General features: G+C 38.1%; 1 pseudogene; it reads right to left on the reverse strand.

Annotated features, from left to right (window-relative positions):
• Positions 1-4325: 4325 nt before the first annotated feature.
• The window catches only part of LOC149230509 (preprotein translocase subunit SCY2, chloroplastic pseudogene), a 42369-nt pseudogene continuing 23789 nt past the window's right edge, over positions 4326-22905 (reverse strand).

A 22905-nucleotide genomic window follows, 5' to 3' on the forward strand; every position in this document is an offset into this window, starting at 1 on the left:
TACACTTGCTCCTCCTCCTAATCTCTGTAACTTGTGGAAGCGAACAAAATTCGTTGCTGTGTCCCTTCTTGGCCAAACCGAAGAAGTAGATGCTGTCTCTGTTGATCAACTATGACTCGACACACCCCTGTTCATTGTGAATGCCTCCATTGCAATAAAAATTGGAGTAGGCTCTCAGTATCCTTCTCGCACTGTCATGTATATGTGACCCCTAAATATTATGAACATATCATGCCGACTACTTAAAACGAGGCAAATCCGTGTGTTGTTGAGCGATTTGAGCGAGTTTTGACTGTTTTCGGGCCTCTGACTATATGCGTTGCGTGGCAAGCCTAATGCGTCACGCCTCCTAGATGCGCTGTGCCAAAGGAAAAATGCACTATGGCAAACCACCCAATGCGTCGCGCAACCTATGTGCGTCGTGCGCTTACCCAATGCGCCGCACAGACTTGAACACAGTCTTGGTTTTTAAAAATGACAAAATCGCCCTCTCACCACTTTGATTTGGCTTTCAATCGACCTCTGGATGCAAATGGATGTTTCAAAACAATGAAAATATCTTATAGTGATGGATTTAATTTTTGTTTCTCACAAACCCACTTTGCAATGTTTTGGCTTGGCACTTTTTCACAGTTAATACAACTCTGTCTTTTAGTTTCCTCCTTGATTTTTGGCTTGAAATGATGTTTTCTTGGTTGACTTTTGCAGGGATGGTGGCATTAGACTTCGAAAAAGGATGACCGGAGTCCGTATTTGAAGTAATTCATGGCGGATAACTTTAAAATGCATATTTAGTACGAAAAAAACAAATTTGACAATTTCGCATTATTGATGATGAAAATCTGAAATGAAAACTTATTGAACCTCCCTCTGGCCTGCTGGCATTATTGGGCACTTTGAGGACTAAATCAACTAAATCCTAGACCTAAAAAGATCTAAAAATCTTATAATAACTCTTTGCTGACAAGAGGCCAAAATAGGACTATGAATGATTTCAAAATTGATTTTATGGACAGACCTGAGCTAGCAGGTACAAGGCATGAGGAGTAATGAGTGACAAGGCCCTTCCATCAGATTATGGCATGCCCCTAACAGAATGCAGATGAATGAAATGAATGAGACACCTAAAAATGAAATGCAGTGAGAGAAATGATCTCTGACGGAGGGATGACCAGAATGACTCTAACATTGGCTCCAATGGGGATGGTAGCTCTTGGGAGGTGCCAAGAACTGCAGATCTTTGGGAGAGCAGACAATGCCTTCATCCATTGGGAAATGGAGTCAAAACTCAAGCTAAAATGCATGACTGAAAACTGACACAAACTAACTTAACAACAAGACTGAAACCTGACTCACAAATGACTCATGACTGACTTACTTAAAACAAGAAATTACAAAGCTTATTGAAGGGCAACAGTCCATCAAGATTTCAAATCATGATGACAACCACCTGCATACTAATGAAATATGTACAATCATGTGTAATGAGCTTTCCAATGTAACCAATCCAGCAGATGGCTACATACCAAATTTCTGCTCTCACTTTTCTCGAGCAGGCGGAACGATGAACCTGTAGGCAACTCAAAATGACCACTGAAACCAAAGCTTATGATAATGAACCAGACAATATTAATCTTTTCTAATGCTTGCAGAAGAATGCTGAAGGGGTCTTGAAAATCCTGAAGCACTGGCTTATCTTGAGATCCAGCTGAAAAAATACAAGTACTCCCTCCATTTTGATCTGAAAGAATAATTGATTTCCAAGGGATAGGAATGCACAGAGAGGTATGTGCTTTTGCCATCTGAGTGTTAGCTGTAGGTTCCTTGACCATGAGAAATCCTGGCATATTGTCTCTCTCAAGCTCATATTCCTCAACTTCATGGTCTAGGTCATTCTTAAACAAAAAACAATCTTCAAGATTATCAAACATGACAGCCTTATCATCTTTGTGAAAGAAAATATTATCTGTTTGCTGATCTATAAAACTGATTACAAGACCGTCATCATTTTCAAAAGAGGAAGAAGTTTCACCAACACTTTCTTGACCATGTGTGCACTGCAAATCTGCTTTAGCTTGGGCTGTAACATGACCTTTCAAGAGTAGATCTATCTCATCTTCAGACAAAGGAGAAAATGCTTTTTGTTTTCTTTTGCTCAAACAGTAATTGTCTTCATATGACATGGCAATCAAATTATCATTTATCACTAAATTATTGAAAGAAGATTTATCACTTACTCAAGCAAAGATCTCATTCTGTTTTTCATGAACTGACTGGTTTACCTCCTCATGAAGGCTGTGTTCTAATGAACTGAGAACGATCTCAACAACAGAGCTCTCCTTCATGGGATTCAGCACGAGGTATTCTTGATTGTCACTATCTGAATCTAGATCTGAAATAGCTGACTTGACTTTATCACCTTCTAAAATCGAAACTTGACTTTCCTGCATATCGTCTTCTTCTATGGACAGATCTGAAACAAAACCTTCTCTTTCATCATTTTCCATTGTACCAAGATCTTGATCCTGCTGCATAGTTTCCTAAGAATATTGATGGGAATCCTCTAGGTTCTCTTCATGTTGCTGAAATGGATTCTCGTACAGAGCCTCCATGATTTCTCCGTCCATCAATTCATTATCCCCATAAAAATTCTCAAGATTTTCAATAAAACTATGAACATGGCTACAACAGTTCTGAACTAAAATCAAGGATGGATAAGATTCTTTATACTTTTCAAAGAACATGGTATGAAAATCCTTTAAACAGTAAATAGAAGCAGATGGCAAACTTTCATACCAAGATCGGGCTTCATCTTCTAGAGTAGCCATAAACATCTTCATCAAACAGTCTTCAGGAAAGTCGATATTTAATTTATGCACATGAATGTGAAATTTCACCAGATGAAGAGCAGCATCATTACCTTCCACATTTCTGAACATAGGTAAATTCTGAAGCCAATCCACCTTGGGTATTTTATTTGGAAATCCTGGGATGTGATCTCGGCTCATAAGAGCGTATCTTCTTGCAACCCGTTCCATCTTGAAAATCTTGAAGCTACTGATCTTCCTGCAGTGGAGTCACCATGAAGCATTGATTTCTAGATTTTTCAGTGAATGAAGTTGCCAGGTGAATGATTTCAGCCTTTCCAGTTTCTGATCGTTGTCCACCATCAACAATCAGATCTGAAATTGATACATGTACTGGGGCAATTTACAAGTCAAGTGTCACGATTACAAGCTAGACCGGAGATTGACTGAAGCAACGTTTATCTACTTCCGCTAATGCAAAGCAAAAGCGTTTCAAAGGCTACTTGGCATAACTTCAGGCTCCGTCTGTAGCTTATAAAACAAATGACATCAACAAGCAATAAGCAAACCATTTTCTTCCCCAGTGGAGTCGCCACTATGTTAGAGCCTAGATTTGCCTCAGGCTGAAAAGGCAAGGTTCTAGGTCCACATCAAACCACGCTCAGCCTCGTAGCTAGCCCTACGAGGACAGGAGAGGGCTCTCTCTGGGTCAATCTCAGCGAAAAGTGTTTCAATGGGGCTTGAGATGACTTAAAATGGGAACTGATTTTAGGCTAGTAAATAAATATGAAAGAGGTAATTTATTGAATGACTGAATTTTCTGGGCTGTATGGGACAAAGGACAGCATGAGCTCGGAAATTAAATCAAAGACACAGAGTATTTTGTGAGGCAAGATAGGTAGGAGGTTTAGTAATCAAATTTAAATAATATGGAGTGGAAAGACTGTTGAGAGGTTGAAAAGGGCATAATAAATGAATCTTTTTCAGACAGAAGAAGAGACACAAAGCATGAATGCCTTCCCAAGGCAGAGCAATAAACTAGATTCTACCTTTCTTACTTAAAAGCATTCAACTGGAAATTATTATGAATGAACTGTAAAACATAAGATACATATGAAACAGAAAGAAGAAACATATGCTAAAACTCATACCACATGAATCTCATGAATAAGAGCTTCATCATTTTATTAATTTCCTGGCCAAACTATACAGTGAAGCGCTGCGTTTTTCTTCCACCCTTTTCCCAGAACTCAGACCCTTTACAAATGATTTACAATACAATAAATAAACCTAGAGGTGAGAAAATAGATCGATGAAAATAGGGAGCTGTTTCAACTGAAATTATGAAGATAGAAAAAGAGCCATTCATCTGTTCTAAAGACAAAACAACGTTCCACTTGAATTTCTCTGATGACCAATTAAAAGGCAAAAACTATAGCGTGGATCCCATGAAAGCGTGATTGAGGACAAAATAGGCAATCTGTTCCTATCTATCTGCTGTGGTAGATATTCTTCGTTTTAATTTTGGATTTCGGTCTTTGACTTTTCACCTTCCCTTTGCCGTTTGAATAATAACCAATTTTTTATAATTAGCATCCTTTGCAACATTTGGGGCGCTTTCATTTGGATCATGTAATTGGATATTTCGTTAGGCAAGTTGGCAATGTCCAAGAGATTGAATGAAAGACTAGAAAAGCATGTAAGGAATAGTAGAGCCATGGTTTAGACCCAGAAGCAGCCACTTTAGAAGGCTTGCTAAGATGCCAGGCAAAGCCAAAACATATGTTGTCGTAAGGACATTTGGTTACTCAACTGCAACAGGATAGGGGTTGGATGGTGTAGTTTCACTGGCCTCAACTGCTTCTTCATTAGCTGGTAATCGTGCTGGGTTCAGAATGAAGGGCTCGCCTACCTTTACTGCTATCTCTTCCATTGACGGAGAATAAGACATGCTTTCACACGGCCCTATGCATAGAGGTGGGATGTATTATACGGCTAGTTGGTCGACATCTTCAAACTTCTCTTCGCCAGATGGATAATGTTGCGTTCCTGTTGGATTGATATTGTAAGGAATGTAAGGTTCAACCTCAGGAAATGAAGCCCCCTCTCTGACAATTGGTGCTAGCTTGAATGCATAATACTGCAACTTGACCTTCCTGCGTCCTTCTGTGACCAATACTGCCCACATGGTAACAAATGTAAAAACCCCCAACAACACAACCACATAAGGCACCCAGTTTACAACACTGCCTGAGAGCCTAGCCAACATCTTGTACAGTGTATCTGAATAACCAGTCAATATTCCAGCACATATAATCAATGATGTGCCATGGCCAAGTACTCAACAAAATGTGTTGAAACCTATGACTAGCAGCATATACTGAATATGGAAGAGAGTGCAGTGCAATCGTCAATGCTTCCAGGATTGCAACTACCAATGAAATCCTCCAGATATATCCCTTAATTTTTTCATTCCCATCCAGCCCCTCTTTTCGCAGCTTAATCAGAGGCGGAATAAAATGGAAAAGCATCTGCACAATAATAGATGCAAATATGTATGGAATGATACCCAACTGGAAAACAGAGAGCTTGAGCTCTGCAGACAAGTCATCAAATTCATCAACAGACCCAGAAACAAACCAAGATAATCTTCAGGAATCAACCGACGATCAAACCCTGGCAAAGGAATAAAATAACCAACGCGACTCGCTCTAACCAAAACCACTGTTATAAATAATCTCTGTCGAGTTTCATTCTTAAAAAATGGTTCTGTCGCATTTTTGATCTCCAACCCTAACCTCGCTAACCCGAGATATTTATTCTTAAAATTCTTTCATTTATTGCTCAGTGCCCCATCTACAATATTTCTGTACTGCAAGGAGTATGAAGGGGACTCAGTTCCACCTTTACACATATCTAGCATGGCCAGTGAATTAGAATCCTGTTCCAGGTTCTCATCTCTAGAACCTGAACACTTAACACATAAGAATTGTGGTGTGTATAAATTTGACAGGTTCTGGAGGTCTTTGATTGTCTGCCAACCCCATTTCATGGATAACAACAAAGAACTTCCCCTCTGAGAGTAACTTTCTATTGATAATAGTTGGGAAAAATGAGTACGTAAAATTAGTCCTCTACCATTTGCAAAGTGCTGAATTACACTTTCTCCTTCTCCTAATCTCTGTAACTTGTGGAAGCGAACAAAAGTCGCTGCTGCGTCCCTTCTTGGCCAAACCGAAGAAGTAGATTCTGTCTCCGTTGATCAGCTACGACTCGACACAACCCTGTTCATTGTGAATGCCTCCATTGCAATAAAAATTGGAGTAGGCTCTCAGTATCCTTCTCGCACTGTCATGTATATGTGACCCCCAAATATTATGAACATATCATGCCGCCTACTTGAAACGAGGCAAATCCGTGTGTTGTTGAGCGATTTGAGAGAGTTTTGACTGTTTTCGGGCCTTTGGCTATATGCGCCGCGCGGCAGGACCAATGCGCCGTGCCAGAGGAAAAATGCACTGTGGCAAACCACCCAATGCGTCGCACGCTTACCCAATGCGCCGCGCAGACTTGAACACAGTCTTGGTTTTTCAAAATGACAAAATCGCCCTCTCACCACTTTGAGTCGGCTTTCAATCGACCTCTGGATGCAAATGGATGTTTCAAAACAATGAAAATATCTTATAGTGATGGATTTAATTTTGTTTCTCACAAACCTACTTTGCAATGTTTTGGCTTGGCACTTTTTTCACAGTTAATACAACTCTGTCTTTTTGTTTCCTCCTTGATTTTTGGCTTGAAATGATGTTTTCTTGGTTGACTTTTGCAGGGATGGTGGCATTAGACTTCGACAAAGGATGACTGGAGTCCACATTTGAAGTACTTCATGGTGGAAAAATTTAAAATGCATATTTATTACAAAAAAACAAATTTGACGATTTCACATTATTGATGATGAAAATATGAAATGAAAACTTATTGAACCTCCCTCTTGCCTGCTGGCATTATTGGGCACTTTGAGGACTAAATAAACTAAATCCCAGACCTAAAAAGACCTAAATATCTTATAATAACTCTTTGCTGACAAGAGGCCAAAACAGGACTATGAATGATTTCAAAATTGATTTTATGGACAGACCTGAGCTAGCAGGTACAAGGCATGATGGGTAATGAGTGACAAGGCCCTTCCATCAGATTATGGCATGCCCCTAACGGAATGCTGATGAATGAAATGAATGAGACACCTAAAAATGAAATGCAGTGAGAGAAATGATCTCTGACGGAGGGATGACCAGAACGACTCTAACACGGTGGACTCATCAGATGATAGAAACAACCCTTTCAGTAGAATTTTGTCTATATGACGATTAGCATTTACTGTTTTAATAAGAATTATATAGTAGATAAAGTTGCCAATGTAGCTTGGATGGTAAGGAAAAATCTTCTTAAATTCTGGACAGTTTTCGGTGCAGACAGGTGGCCAACAGACCTGGTTTCCTGCAGGCAGGTTGAGGCCACTTGCAATTTTTGTTAAGGATATACTTATTTTCATGAAATATCAATAGAAAAAGAAATTACCAAGCTTACAAAAAAAATAATTATAAATTAAATTATTTAACAAAACTAACTAAATATGTTTCATCAAATTTAATTATCAATAATTAATAAATGGATAGTAAAAATGTAACTCTCATAAAATATTCATGAAATATATTTAATAATATTTAAGATAAAAAAGTAAAATTTACCTAAAACATAATTATACCCTTTTTCACTTATATATATATATATATATATCAACTGTTTAGAGATGTGGTGTTTATAATGTGTAATGCTGATCTAAATTAACTTCATAAAGCCTATCCACATTCAACAATCATTTAACATAAAATTTCATTCTATTATTTGTATATCTATTTTCTATTTAAATTACATATTTCAATTTTTTAGAAACATAAAATTTTACACCTTCAACAATCATTTAATATAAAATTTCATTCTATTATTTGTATATATTTTCTACTTAAATTAAAACATAAAATTTTACACCTTTGAACTACACTTTCTAAATTGTAATCCGTTCACCCTCCTTATCAACCCGGTGCACTGGCTTGTGATCACATTCCTGTAAATTCAATTTTTTGGAAACACAAAATTTTACACCTTCAACAATCATTTTATATAAAATTTCATTCTATTATTTATATATATTTTCTATTTAAATTACATATTTCAATTTTTTGGAAACATAAAATTTTACACCTTTCAACTACCCCTTTCTAAATTGTAATCCTTTCACCCTCCTTATCAACCCGCTGCATTGGCTTGTTATCACATTCCTTTGCCCTCTTTTTGAAGATTAGTCTCATCATATCAGATGCCTTTGACTAATATATTGATATCATGGCCCGTTGAAACAAAACTAAAGAGGAAGTTGAGAAAACAAACAAAGGACTTTCTTTTAAAAAGAAAAACTCGAATTTCTTCACTAAGAAGGTACCAAAGAAAGACGCGCTGGTGCATTCGACCAAATACCAAATAAAATCTCCCATATCTCTTCAGTTATGCCCACAAAATTCGTTGCATGGTTTGAACCATAGTTACCAAGTTATGCCCACAAAATTCAATCAAATTTTTTTGGTCAATTCGACCGAATTTGGTAACTATGGTTTGAACAAGTGACATCAAACTCCTCTTTGCTAAAATAACTTAGTTTTTCTCTAATAGCTCAGATTTTGTCCAAAAATCTGAACGCCCTGGTTATGCCTAGGAAGTCACAGAGGAGATGATATGAAAAGCCGAGACGAATGGCAATACCCGCTGCACCTCCACAGAGTTCACTCAACTCCGAAGCTGAAATATTTGCAAAAGAGTATTCGGTGGTGCTGCTGAAGAAAGAAAGAAAGAAAGAAATTATTTTAACATCCACGAGGCTAAAGATAGCCTATGGGATAGATTGCTTCTTCATTTGCTTGATGTATTCGATGATTTTTCTATGAAGCTTCACAATAAATGCTCCCAACTTCTCGACAAACCCCTCACTAAATAGATTATCCCAAGAGCTCGCTGCCAACATATCTGCAAAACTTTCCCTGTTGTCTTTGAAGGCCTCACATTCTAAAATGATTTGTTTTTCTGTTTCCACTTTTTTGGAAGAACAAAAAATGCATACCCTTTCCTCCCACACTTCCTTTGGCCTTTTCCAACGTCCTGTTTCACAAAAGAGTTGATGAGAATTAGTCCTTAACTGAGCAATAAGAATTTTGGCTCTCCAAGAGATATTGGCCTCTATGTATGCTTTTGGTTGATGATTATGAGTGGGATTAAACACTTTAATATAGTAATTTTTCTTTCTTTCTAGCTCCTTATCCCAAGTACGTTTGTGGAACTTTTCCATAACAAAAGCTTTTATCTCTTTGCTGTTTATGGGACACGCGTTCAAGCAAATACCCCATTTACTAAACCATTTGTTATTTTGTTGCATCCAAGTTTTTTTCCGCTTGCACAATCTATCATTAAAGACAACCTTAGGCCATCTACCATCTTCCATTTGCTCAATTTTTTTTAAATACCTTATGACTCGCACCATAACAATTGATTCAATAGGAGTAGTCCCTGTTTCACTTAACAAGATATCATAAGGAACTGCACTTTTCATCTTAAATTTGTTTGTAATCGAACGCTTCTGAATTTTCTCAATTTGTCTCCACTGCATGTCGGAGGTACTGCTAGCCCACAATGCACAACCGTAGAGAATCATCAGAATCACTAGAGGCCCAAAAAGAGTTTGAGTGGTCTTCCAGTCCCAAAAATCTGCCTCTTTACACCTATTTTGAAAAGCATAAAATGCTTTCCAACCCCCCAAAGTTCTTTCCTTTCTACAACCATTCCAACTTAGATTTTTGTTGAAGTCAATCCCGAGGTATTTGTAATCCACAACTTCTTCCAGAATGTTGCCTTCAAAGTAGAACTGATGCTGGTTATGTTTTCTTTTCTTAGAGAAGACCACTACTTTCATTTTGCTGATATTGACTTGCATCCCCACACTTCTACAAAAATGCTTAAGGGATAGCAAGTGCTCTTGCAAACCAAGAGCCGATTTAGCAATTAGAATAAGGTCATCTGCATAGAAAAGAAGCCTTATAACAAACTTGCACAAATAGATACCATCACTCCGTTGCGAATTTAACCACTCCTCAAGCTTGTCGATATATAAACCAAAAAGGGGAGGAGACAATGGGCAACCTTGCTTGACCCCGATATCGCTTCTAAAACTTTAAGAAATTCCCGCTGAAGTTCTAATTTTGACTTTTACATCTTCATACAACCTATGCATAGCTGCTCTCAAATGTTTAGGAACCCCAAGTTCCTCCATTCTCTGCCAAAGTTTATCCCTAGGAACCGAGTCAAATGCTTTTCTGAAATCAACAAAGCAACAAAAGACTTCTTCCTTTTTCTCCCAAACTTTTTGAATGATGTGCCTTAAAGTTATGCAATGATCAACTGTGGAATGTTTAGGTCTAAAACCTGCTTGCCCTTTAGCATGCTTATATCTTTCTTCCGCCCACTTGCTAATTTTGTTTTCTAACATGCTTCCAAATAGCTTTGCAAACAAAGGGTTTATCATGATGGTCCTATAATTGGAGGGATTATTGACGTCACCACTCTTGAAAAGAGGTATTGCTAGACTAGTTGACCAATCTGTGGGGAGCCCTTGTTGTATGATGTTATTGAAGATTTTTGTAATGTGAGGTGCAAGAATCTTTGAGCCCCACTTTAGATATTCTGCTTGGAGTTCAAATAAGTCTTTTTCTTTTCCAACACCCAACTTCTTGATACCCATCTCTACCTCTTGTACCGTGAAGAGTTCAGTATCAGTGTTGACCAAGGGGGGAGGGTCAACCTTGGGAACCTGCTCATAGAGTTGTCTTGCATAGTCAAACCATTTAGAAACTGTAATGTTATTTCCAATTTGTATCTTTTTTTCAGTTGGAGCTCCTTCCAAAATAATTTGGGATTATTTTTCCCAAGGAAGATTAGTTCTTCCCTCCTTGAAACCATGAAATCAGCCTTTTTCTTGCTTAATAACTATTTGTACGATTTGAGCTTTAGGTTATCCTTGTTTGACTCTTTCCACATTCTCCTTGCCTTTTTGCATTCCTCGTCAAACCAAGCATTAACCGGAAAGAAATTTGTTTTAGACTTCTTAGTTTTTGTTCTTTTGCACTTTGCAAGTGCGCATTGAATTAAATGTGTTAATTCATGACTATGAAGGCTGTGAATTGTAATTTTCTCATTCTCAAAGAGCTTTTCTAGTGTCATTTTGAAGGTATTACAATTTTCTGGCGTCAAAATAATTTTGCCTTGTGGGAGATTTTGTTGGACATGCTAAATTTTTGACTCTAATTGTTTTTTTCCAATCCAAGAGAAACATAAATAAATTGGCTTGTGCTCTGATTTCAAATCCCACAGCTGATCTCCAACCAAAACTTCTTCCATTTTCTCACACAAACCATGCGAGAAAATTACATAATCTACCACACTTGCTCCATTGTAGGTATTGCAAGTGAAATTACCGGACTTTGCCCATCTAGTCAAGCCATTACAAATGACTAAATCAAAGGCCCCACATAGAGTAAACAATTGTTCACCAAAGAGATTGCAGCCCTTGTCCTCTGAAATTCTTTCCCACTGATGATCACTTTCTTCTGTAAGCCAAATAGGGTCACAATCATCTTTACAACAAAGAATGCTAGCTTTCTCACTTGCAGTCCTAGCATTGAAATCACCCATTATAAGGACTTCACCTAGCTGCGAATATGTTGCAATATCCACTTTTAAAGCTGCAAATGGATCTTTGTTGTCAAGCTCTCTACCTTTGTAGATTTTTGAAACCTATGGCGCAAAATAGCATGCTGCAATTCTGATGTGGTTTCCATTTTCTGATATTTTAAACCAAATGAATTGCTTATTTGAGTCTTCTTTTTCTAACTGAATAAGACGACCTTCTTTCTCCCTTACTAAAACCATGATACCCCCTGTGCCCTTTGCCATTCCCTGCTGCCTTGTTCCACACTGCCATCTTCTAGTATCCTTCAAACAAAGGTGTCTTGCACCCTTCATGCTCATGTGTTTCTATGAGGCAAATTATGTCTCTATTTTCCGCAATAGGCCCTAACCTAGGTCCTCGTCTCCATGGGTAACCTCTGCAGTTCCAACAAACTAATCTTAAGGAAACTTGGGTATGACTTGATTGCTATTTATTTTGACATGCAAGACTCACATTTGAGTCTTTGTCCCTGTTTTCCCATACCGACCTTGCTTTTTGATTTCCTGTTGAAGAGTTTGTTGTCTCTTCTTTATTACTATCTTGCTGCTCTGTTCTAGAAGGAGGTCCAAATTGCGCTATCACAACTTTGCCTTTATAAATCCATGCTCTCTTTCCTTCATCTCTTGCTGCCCTAACCTTTAGAATTTCCTCCCTTCTTTCCTCCTGTTGTTTTACAGTTAAATCTTCTTCTAGGAAAAAAATGAGAACCCCTCAAGAGATGTGTCTTGCTTAGAATAATATATTTATCACGAAAGCTATGCATAATGACTTTTATGAGCCTGGCTCTCTCCCCGTTAAACTTACCCACCCTCCATGCTTGACATATTTGTCCTTGCCATAGCAACTTGTCTTTTAAGAAGTCTCTTGCAAGGTCAAGAGTACATTCATTTTTCCCATAGTCTTTCACCCCTTTAATAATTATGTTTGCTGCCGTATTTTGTCTTTCCTTGCCTTCACTATATTGCATGTTGTCAACCTGAATATTTGTTTCTCCTTCCTTATTAGCAGAATTGCTAATAACTTGAGCCCAAGTTTTGGAAACTTTGATGGAATCTCCTTTCGTTTCTTCTTTTGCATTCTCTTCATGGTTGTTTATTTCGCCAATCATTTTCCGTTTATCCTGGGATGATTTCACATTCACCACCTCTGTACTTTCCACTACAGATTTCTTTATGTTTTTCACATCCTCCTTCATGCGTTGCCATTCTGTCTTCCCTATCAAGAGAGCTTCTTGTAACAATGCCACTTGTTCTTTTAAAATTTTATTGCTTTCTGCTCACGCATTTTTCTCAGCTATTATTATATGAATTTTATGATCTCTTTCCTGCCCTTTAGCTTTTAAAACCTCCAACCTTTGTTTTACATTTAACAATTCTTTCACATAAAGATTAGATGACCAGGTGAGAGGTATGGATGTGGGACTATATAAGACAAAATCAACAATGACTTTTCCTTTGGACTTCTTGTTGTCACGTGCTTGTGGAGGAGACTTGTTTGAGTGCTTTTTGCGAAGGGCTCAATTACTTTTCTTTTGAGACCGTTTCTTCCTTGCTTGCTCCCATTTTAGACAGGCTATTCTTCATTTTAAAATGCCCCGATATTGTTTGGCATTGACCCAAACCCACTTCCCAACTTTGGCGGATGAGGCAATTTTCACTTGTCCTAAATCATTTGTCTCCACATGTTCTGAAATTTCTGGTTCCTTTGTCATGTTTGAATGCATTTGTTGCTGCTTGCTCGCTGCTTCATGCTTCTGCTACATAAAAATATCCATGCTCTCGCACTGTTCACTGCTCACTGTTCACTGCTCACTGTTCACTGCTCTCTGCTCTCACTGCTGCCCACACTGCTCACACTGCTCTGCTCTGCTCATACTGCTGACCACACTGCTCACATTGCTCACCATGCTGCTCAATGGTTGGACAAAAACCTCCAGCCAATTCAAACCCAGCTGCTCAATAATTTTTCTATTATTCTTTCAGATAATAGAGGATTATTTATGCTAAGCATTTCTCTGCCCCGGTCTCTGTTCTCTTTCCACTTTGCAGAAGTCGTATTCCTTCATATGTATGATACGGTATCTGCATATGCTCAACTTCTCGTAAAAGGTTCATATAAGGCCAAGCATCATGTACCAAACTCGCCATTGGGAGGTCAGCCCAGCTAACTCGGCCGATGAAGGCACCCAAAATATTATTGAAATTACCCACACAACGTCGCCGATAATTGTGGAAATTTAGATTGTGATGAATGAAATTTTAATGTACATGATATAGTCTATCAGACTATTAGTTTCTCTGCTTTTTGTCTTTTGCAATTTAATCTTCTTATTATTCAAATTAATGATGAGTTGACCCAATCTTGTAACAGTCTCCTCACTGAAAAGACAATGCCAAGGAACTGATGTTAACATATTGTTGTAACTATCTCTGATGTCTCTGAAAGGATCACATTCCAAAATGAAATGTTTTTTCAATTCCACTGATGCAAAAGTGCAAAAAGTACACACCCTCTCTTCCCAAGCTTCTTTAGGTCTTTTCCATTGACCTATTTTGGACCATAATTGATGCGAGTTAGTTATTAATTGAGCAATAAGAATCTTTGCTCTCCATGGAATGCTAGCACCAATGTATTCTTTTTGTTGGAGATCACATGTCGAGTTGAATTCTTGAACATAGTACTTCGTCTTTCTACCCGAATCTTTTCCCCACATATGCTTAAGAAACTTCTCCATAACATAACTCTTTACATCTTTTCTATTTGTGGGACATGCATTGAGGGAAATATTCCATTTTTGCATCCTTTTGTTGTTTTGTCTCATCCATGATTTCTTTCTTTCACTCATTCTTTCATTGACAATAACTTTAGGCCATCTACCTTCTCCTGTTTGCTCAATTATTTGAAGATACCTTATGAGACACACCACACGATTGCTTCGAAGGAAGTTGCCCCTGTTTCACTCAACATTATCTCATAAGAAACTGGAATTTTTATTTTAAACATGCTCATGATCAAACGTTTTTGGATTTTCTCAATTTGTTTCCATTTTGAAACATGGATGCTATTAGCCCACAATTCACACCCATATAATATCACTGGACAAACTAAGAGCCCCGTGCATTGCAAAGCCAACTCCTCTACCAAAATTCATACATCCCATCCTCAAGATCATGAACAATATGTCTCATTAATTCACCATGAGAGACTTATTTAGTACGTTTATTAAAGTTTATGGTGCAATAAATCTATTGTATTGAATTCAAGTCCCGTGGTCTAATGCTGAGCATAACTATATATTCTTGAGAATTGTTCAGACATGATTTCTTCAATGTTATTGCTGAGCATAACTATATATACTTGAGAATTGTTCAGACAAGATTTCTTCAATGTTATTGAACTGAGGCTAGACACCCAATAAAATTGATTTTAAAGAGAATTACTTTAAGGGACCGAGGATCTATATCAGTTAAAAGAGTTTATTCGAAAGTGAACATGGATATGAATAACCATCAGACAATTCACTTTAATTTTTTTTAAATGAAATTTTAGAATATTTTCAGAATCAATAATATTCAGCGGTGAATAAAATTTAGTCTATCCTCTATAATATTTCTGCTCCATGAATTTTTTTTTTCTATAATTTGAAGTGAAACTTATGAGTGCCATGCAATAAATATAGTTAGAAATTTATTGTTGTTAGAAATTTATTTATATACTTAATCTATCATGATTCGTCAATTTCCAGCTGCGATATCTGGTTATATGTAATCATAAGGTTTCTGATATATTCGTACTGGGAAAAAAAAAGTTTCTGATATATGATTCTAATTGTTGTTGAATGCTCGTTATCTATATTATGCACAATTGATAAACACAAGCTGAGTACTCATTAGTTTTAGATTTTATAATGTTTTTGTTTATGGATTGAATGTTATTTTACACTCACTAACTAACTAACTGAACACAAGTTATGAGGTTACATCAATATTTGGATATTATGTGGAATTATTGGATAACTCAAAGTAGGTGTTATGGAATTGAAAGACTTTGTTTATGGATTGAATGCTATTTTAGACTCGTTGAAAACAAGTTATAAGGTTACATAGATGCTTGTATATCATCTTGAGTTTTTGGATTACTTAGAACAAATGCTGTGGAATTCTGAGACTCCCTTTAACTAATTCTTTCGGAGAGGATGAATGTTTGTTAGTGGTCACAAGATTAGAATTCCAAAACTCCCTTTAACCAATTCTTCTTCAAGAGAAGATGAATGTTTCTTAGTAGTTACAAAATTTGTTGAGCAGTTGCTAATTATGTAGTGTTATGAAGTTTATATGTTTAATACTATTTTTTCTGGTTGTAGAGTTTGAGAACTTTGTAATATGTTGACTAAACGACAATGTGTTGATTAAAGCTACGTTGGCAATTATGTTGATAATAAATCTATACCAATAATAATGGGACTTTATAGATAGCATAAATTCCTATTAACATATTGAAACAACAAATATAAATAACTTTGCAAGTACATTCAAATCTATTAATACATACAACCTAAACATTTTATCACAATTTTTTCATATTGTTGCTAGAAAACATAAATTTACAAGTAAAAACTAGAATGTTATAATTATGATAAATTGGTAATGAGCAAAGTGCAAAATTGGAATATTTAAGGTCTATGGTGGGTAAATGGGGAGGAAAATATAAGTAAAGAGGGAGATTTTCAGCTTTTTGTGTGACAAAATAAAATAATCTTGATATTGCATGGTTAAAAAAATTGGAGCTATTAGCTTGCATGGTCGATTATAGGGCTACATTATATTTTGTTGCTTTTGATTTCTAAGACTTGCAAAGCCCATTATAGCACCAAACAACAATTTTTGGAGTCAAAACCTTGTGGACATGGTCTCTACCCTCTCAAAATTATTCCATAGTTTTAAAATTTTCCAATGACACAAATATCACTTCAATTGGAGTTTGTATGAGGAATTTAGCCTTCCTACAAGTTGACCTACGTTCTTTATGTGGAGCTAGTCATGTGTGTATTTTCATAAAGAGTCTAGAGGGTCCAAAACCTTAAACCTAATTTAGAGTTGAGACTTGGAGAAATCCTAACCATAACCTTAAATTGTTATTAGGACAAGGGAGTGGGATATGAGAGCAATAGAGAGGAAGTAAAATTCCTTGTAATAACCATACAAGAGACGATGTCAATAACAACTTCATAATGAGTTCACCTTTTTGTATTTTGCATTTCATTTATGAGAATAAAAGAGCAACATAAAGTCCTCACTTTCTAGCCATGTCTTCATATATTAGGTTTCCTAAGCTACATTTTGTGTTCATTGTGTAGATGATGTGGTAGTTGTTTTGGTGTCTTTTATTTAAATCTCAACTTTTATTAATATTGATGTTTTAATTTAGTAATATTAAAAATTTATCTATGTAAAACACTATATAACAAAGAATTTGCATAAAATTGTAAGATATGTTATGAAAAACTATTCAAGTGGAATGCCCATAGTAGTTTATAGATCATTGATAGTCTTCCTTTTAGTGTTCAATTGTTGGTTTCTCTTCCAAACAAATTTTCCTAAAGGCATACACTTTAAAATGGTTTTTTCCATCCTTATTGTAATAGCTTGGGCACTTCAGAGTCTCTCTCCATCTCTCCCATTTTATAGCTACATCTACTTCCTCTCGCCCTCTCTAGTCATGAGTTGAGTGCAATAATAAAGGGAACTTGAATCTCAACCCCATCCAATTGTAATTGATTTTTAACACTTTCTACAATAATTGTACCCTATATAAGGGTGTCTTACATAACATCACATCCCCTTCATAATAAACTCATTTTCAACACTTGTTTTAGTAAAAATTTAAGAATATTTTACTCAACTTAGAATTTTACACTCTTCGAACCATTATAAATATGTTTCATAGCTCTACAACTTTTCTATTAAAAGTTTTTTTATGCTTATGCCTATATTAGAAATGATTTGCAAAAGAAAACACAAGTTTTTTTTTGGGTGAACAAATATTTTCATATAATTTTTAACATAACTTTTCAACCCAACCTTGAAAGGAACCTCTCCTTATATCACTGAAAAGTTCTTAATGATGGATATAATTTTATGTTATACATTTTTTAAAATTCCCTACAGGTTTGCATAAGTATTTAGGAAAACATAAAATAAAATAAAACTTTTTACAATGTTATTCATTTTTTTTTTAAATTTTGAAAGTCTGTATCGAATAGGAATCATAAATTTTTATAATGGAAACATCATAAGCCTCATGATCTAGGTGGATATTGGTGGTCACCCACCTATTTCACTTGGACCCCCACCATTGTTTCTTTTAGTTTTTCAGTTTCCTTAATTGTAGCATAGTTTATTATTTTTGGCAGTTTTTCGGGTCTTGAACTTGCGGAGCTGTTTTGAGGCCCTAATGGATTTTTTTTTGGAAAATCACTGGGAAACCCATATGCTTTTTCAACTCGATATTCACTGGCAATAGTTTTAGTCCTTGGATAGATATTTCTAATGAGGTATCGTGTGCATTAAACAAAGATCATATGCCAAAGTTACGACCCTGGGAAGTTGATGTACCAATTTACCCCAACGAGGCCCATAGTTTGGTGTTTCGTCTCCTAGGGTTAGGTTTTTGGATGTTTGGGGTTTTCCATTGTTTCTAAATAATAAATAGGCCTTCAAGCCTTATTGTAATACAGTTAAGAGGCATGTAGCCACCACATCTCTTCTCAAAGATAAGATACCATCGCCCAAGCTAGTTTATTTCCATTATGTATGTAAGCATATTTCAATTCTTTGATATTTATGAAATGAAGTTTTATTTATGCTGCATCTCCATGTTTATGGTTGTATATGTAATTTGTTGTGTTCCTGTTTAAATTCGGATCAGTGGTATCATAGGGGTTTTCTCTTTCTCGATCCTTCTTTGCATGTCCCCAACGAGGTCGACGTATAAGGAGTTAGGGCTCGATTTGGTTGAACCTTTGCAAGATCAACCTCGCAAACCCCGACGGTCGCCCATGGGGGAAGAAAAGAAAGACGAAGGAGTAGGAGATCCTATCAAAATATTGCTCGAGGAGGCCCTCGTGAAAAAAAGGAACGTGATGATGGATAACTTTTCCCAGATCCTTCAACGGTTTCCCATCGATAGTGCATCCACATCCAGCAGCCACTCTGGAGGCGCCACTCCTTTTAAGGTACAAGTAAACTTTGACATTCCCATATTTGAGGGCCAAATAGATGCAGATGCCGTAGATAAATGGTTAAATATGCTAGAAGGATATTTTTTTGTTCATGATTTTTCCAGCTGGGAAAAGGTTACTTTTTCTCTTCTCAAAGCCGCCCCTCACATCAAGGACTGGTGGGAAACCTACTTTGAGAAGAAGGATGAAAGTACACCCTCACTGTTTTCAGCCTCACCCACTTGGAATTTGTTCCCGGGTGCCATCAAGGAGTAGTACTACCCTGTCGGTAGCTATGAGGATAAACACATAAAGTGGACCACGCTGCAGAAGGGAAGGGACCAAGGCGTGCCGAAGTTTACCAATGTTTTTCATACCCTTCGTACGAAGTTGGGTATCAAGGATTCTGAGAAGCATTTGGTACTCAAGTACTACGTCTGCCTACACAGGTACATCCAGGATGAGATGGAGTTCTTGGACATCTCCTTGCTCGGAACGACGTACTGATACACTATTAAGATCAAGCAGAAGCTTAAACAAGAAAAGCGAGACTTTGGATCTGCGAATCTGAAGCAAGGTAAAGGTGCCCCCAAACCGTAGAACAAAGGACAAAGACAAGGCATGGCGGCCTAGGACAACTCGCCAAATATGCAAGCAAAGAACAACATTGTGAAGCCAAAGAAGGAAATGGGAATGTGGTGTGAGTTCCATAAGAGCTCCACTCAAAACATAAGTGAGTATCGGGCCAAGCAGTCACTAGTGGCCGAGGTGAAGGCTTCTGAATCAGATGTATGTTTTGACTTTGTGTCAGAACCCAACAAGGGGAATGATAAAGGGAAGTAGATTATCGATGCGGAGCCTAAAGCCACCATTGCCACCACGAAGATCTAGAAGGAGGAACTCGAAGATCCAGAGGAGGAGGAGCACCTCTTCCACTCCCAGATGTGGGTAAAGGGTTCCCCTCTACAATTCATTGTCGACAACGGAAGCCAAAAGAACCTCATTTTAGTAGAGGTTGTGAAGTAGCTAGGAGTAGCGACCACAACACACCCACAACCATACACCATCGGGTGGCTTTACAAAGGACGAGATCTTCACATTAGCCAGCAGTGTCGCCTTCCATAAAGCAGCAAGCTCTTCAGGGATGAGGTATTATGTGATGTTGCTCCTCTTTATGTTTCTGATGTATTATTAGGCCAACTATACTTATGGAAGCGACATGTTGTGTATGAGTCAAGGCCCCGCGCTGTTATTGTTACCTTGGGAAATAAGTTGTACAGGATGCCGGAGGTAGCACCACCTACTGCCATCTCTTTGGTTACTGCAAAACAATGTAGTAAACTCATTTCCAAAATCGAGAAATTTGTTTTCTTGATGATACACCCTTAGGGAAAGAAGAAGATGGTGGCCACGACCTCTAGACAGGGCTCCTCCACACGACAACAACAGATGGACAATGTCGTGGAGGAATAGAAGGACATCTTCACCTCCCCTGCAGGGGTGCCTCTACACTGGTAGGTCAAACGCTTAATCAATCTGACCCTAGGTGTGTTATTTCCCAATGGACCAATCTATCGACGCTTTGTTATGGAGAACGACGAAATCAAGAGGCAGATTTAGGAAATGCTGCAGAAATGTCACATCCAACCGAGTTCATCACCTTGTGGGAGCCTGATTGTGTTGGTACAAAAGAAGGATGGGGCTTGGAGACTCTGCATTGACTATCGGGTGCTGAACAAGATCACTGTCTGGAATAGGTACCCAATCCCATGGATTGATGAAGTTATGGACCAACTCAAGGGGGGAAAATATTTCAGCAAGATTGACTTGAATTCCGGATATCACCAAGTACCGATCGAACCCTCCAATGTGTGGAAGACTGCCTTCAAAGCCAATAGGTCCTTTTTGAATGGATAGTTATGCCTTTCGGGTTGACGAATGCTCCTGCAACCTTCATGAGGCTGATGGATGACATGTTGCGGCCATTCACCAACTCATTTGTAGTGGTATATTTTTATGACATCCTAATCTTTAGCCAGAGTCGGGAAGAGCACATCCACCACATCCGACAGGTACTCCAAACACTACGACAACACAAGCTGTGTGCCAATTTGGAGAAATGCACTTTTGGCATGACCTAGGTTCAATATCTGGGATACATTATTAATGAACGAGGGGTGCATGTGGATCCAACCAATATCAAAGTCATTCAGGATTGGCCAACCCAAACCACTCTGACAAAGCTCTGCATCTTTCTGGAGCAAAAGAAAAATTCTTTTGGTATGAATCTTAACAGAAGGCGTTCACAGAGTTTAAACATCGCCTCTACTCTGCACCAGTTCTCACATTACCAGAATTGCAACAACCATTTGAGATCGAGACAGATGCCTCTGACTATGCTATTGGGGCATTCCTTACTCAACATGGGCATCCAGTGGCATATCACAATGAGACACTTTCAGACATAATCCGGAAGTATCCCACTTATGACAAAGAGGTGTATTCCATTATGCAGGCCCGCCGAAAATGGAAGCATTACATTTTGGGGAAGGAAACGATCATCCACATAGACCACTGACCCTTGTAGTTCATACAGACGCAAGGAAAGTTGCAAAATGATTTCCATCATAAGTGGTCCACATACCTACAACAGTTCCATTTGAATATCAAGTACAAGAAGGGAAGCACCAATAATGTTGCAGACTACCTCAGCTGACCACAGATCATGGTGTTAACCACCGTTCTCAACTCTTGTGGGCACGAGACTTCTGATTGGCCACTTCTCTAAAAAAGCAACCAAGAATTTGGCAACACATACCAGACACTCTTGGAGGGTCAACAAGTTCCTGATTTTCACCTCTAGGATGCACTGTTATGCCACCTGGGACACCTTTGTGTTCCTTCAAGCGAGCGTGCCAATATGATTTGGGAAGTGAACTATAGTCGGGTTGGTCGGAATTCGAGGTCAAGAAAATAGTGGAAGTACTATAGAAATATTTCTGTTGGCCAAATCTTCGACAAGATGTCAGGAAGTACATTAGATCCTGCACTGCCTACGCCTTTGCCAAACCGACCATCAAGAAGCAAGGCCTCTATACTCCGCTGCCTACCCGTAGTCGACCTTGGGAATCCATCTCCATGGATTACATGTCGGGCCTTCCTTCTATTAAGTATGGAAACGAATGTGTTTTTGTGGTCATCAGAAAATTCTTGAAGATGGCCATTATGGCGGTCTGCAAGAAGAATGTCACAACAGAAGCCATTGCTAAACTCTTCTTTGAATGAGTGTGGGTACACTTTGGGATCCCAAAGTCTATAATCTTAGATTAGGACAATGGGTTCCTCAATACATTTTGGTCCAGTCTCTAGTTGATGATGGACACCAAGCTTAATAAGTCCACAACTTTCCATCCCCAAACTGATGGCCAGATAAAGGTCGTCAACATGATGATCATACACATTCTGCGCATGTACAACTCAAAACATCCACGCACATGGGATGGGAGCCTCCCCTATGTCCAACAAAACTATAACCAGGCTCTCCACAACTTGACTGGCCACATACCCTTTTTGGTGGGCTTGGGATTCCAACCACTATGTCCCATTGATGTGTCCATACCATTTGCAACTACTCAGGCAGATTTGGCTCATGTCCAATCTGACGCTGATAAGGCAAACAACTTCATTGAGCACATTCAATATTTTCCAATAGGTCCATGACATATTGGACAGAGCCAATGCTAAGTACAAGCAGCGACATGATCGACATCGGGTGCCACACACATTCTAGGTGGGCAACAAAGTTTGGCTACATTTGCAGAAGGAGCGCCTCGCTGGGCCCCACTGCAAGCTTCGCCTGCTCCGATATGGGCCATATACCATTACCAAGGTAGTAGGGGAAAATACCTTCAAGCTCAATATTCCATCATTCCTTTGTCTGCACCCAGTGTTCAATGTGGACTGCCTTCGACCCTACTTTCCACCATTGTTGGACACATCCGACATTACAGAACAAATCTCACCAATAGAGTTAAACCCATACTGAATGG

Source organism: Pinus tabuliformis, chromosome J (genome assembly GCF_031772625.1).
Source record: "Pinus tabuliformis cultivar Carrire ecotype Pingquan chromosome J, CPIR1, whole genome shotgun sequence".
NCBI classification, from domain to species: Eukaryota; Viridiplantae; Streptophyta; class Pinopsida; order Pinales; family Pinaceae; genus Pinus; species Pinus tabuliformis.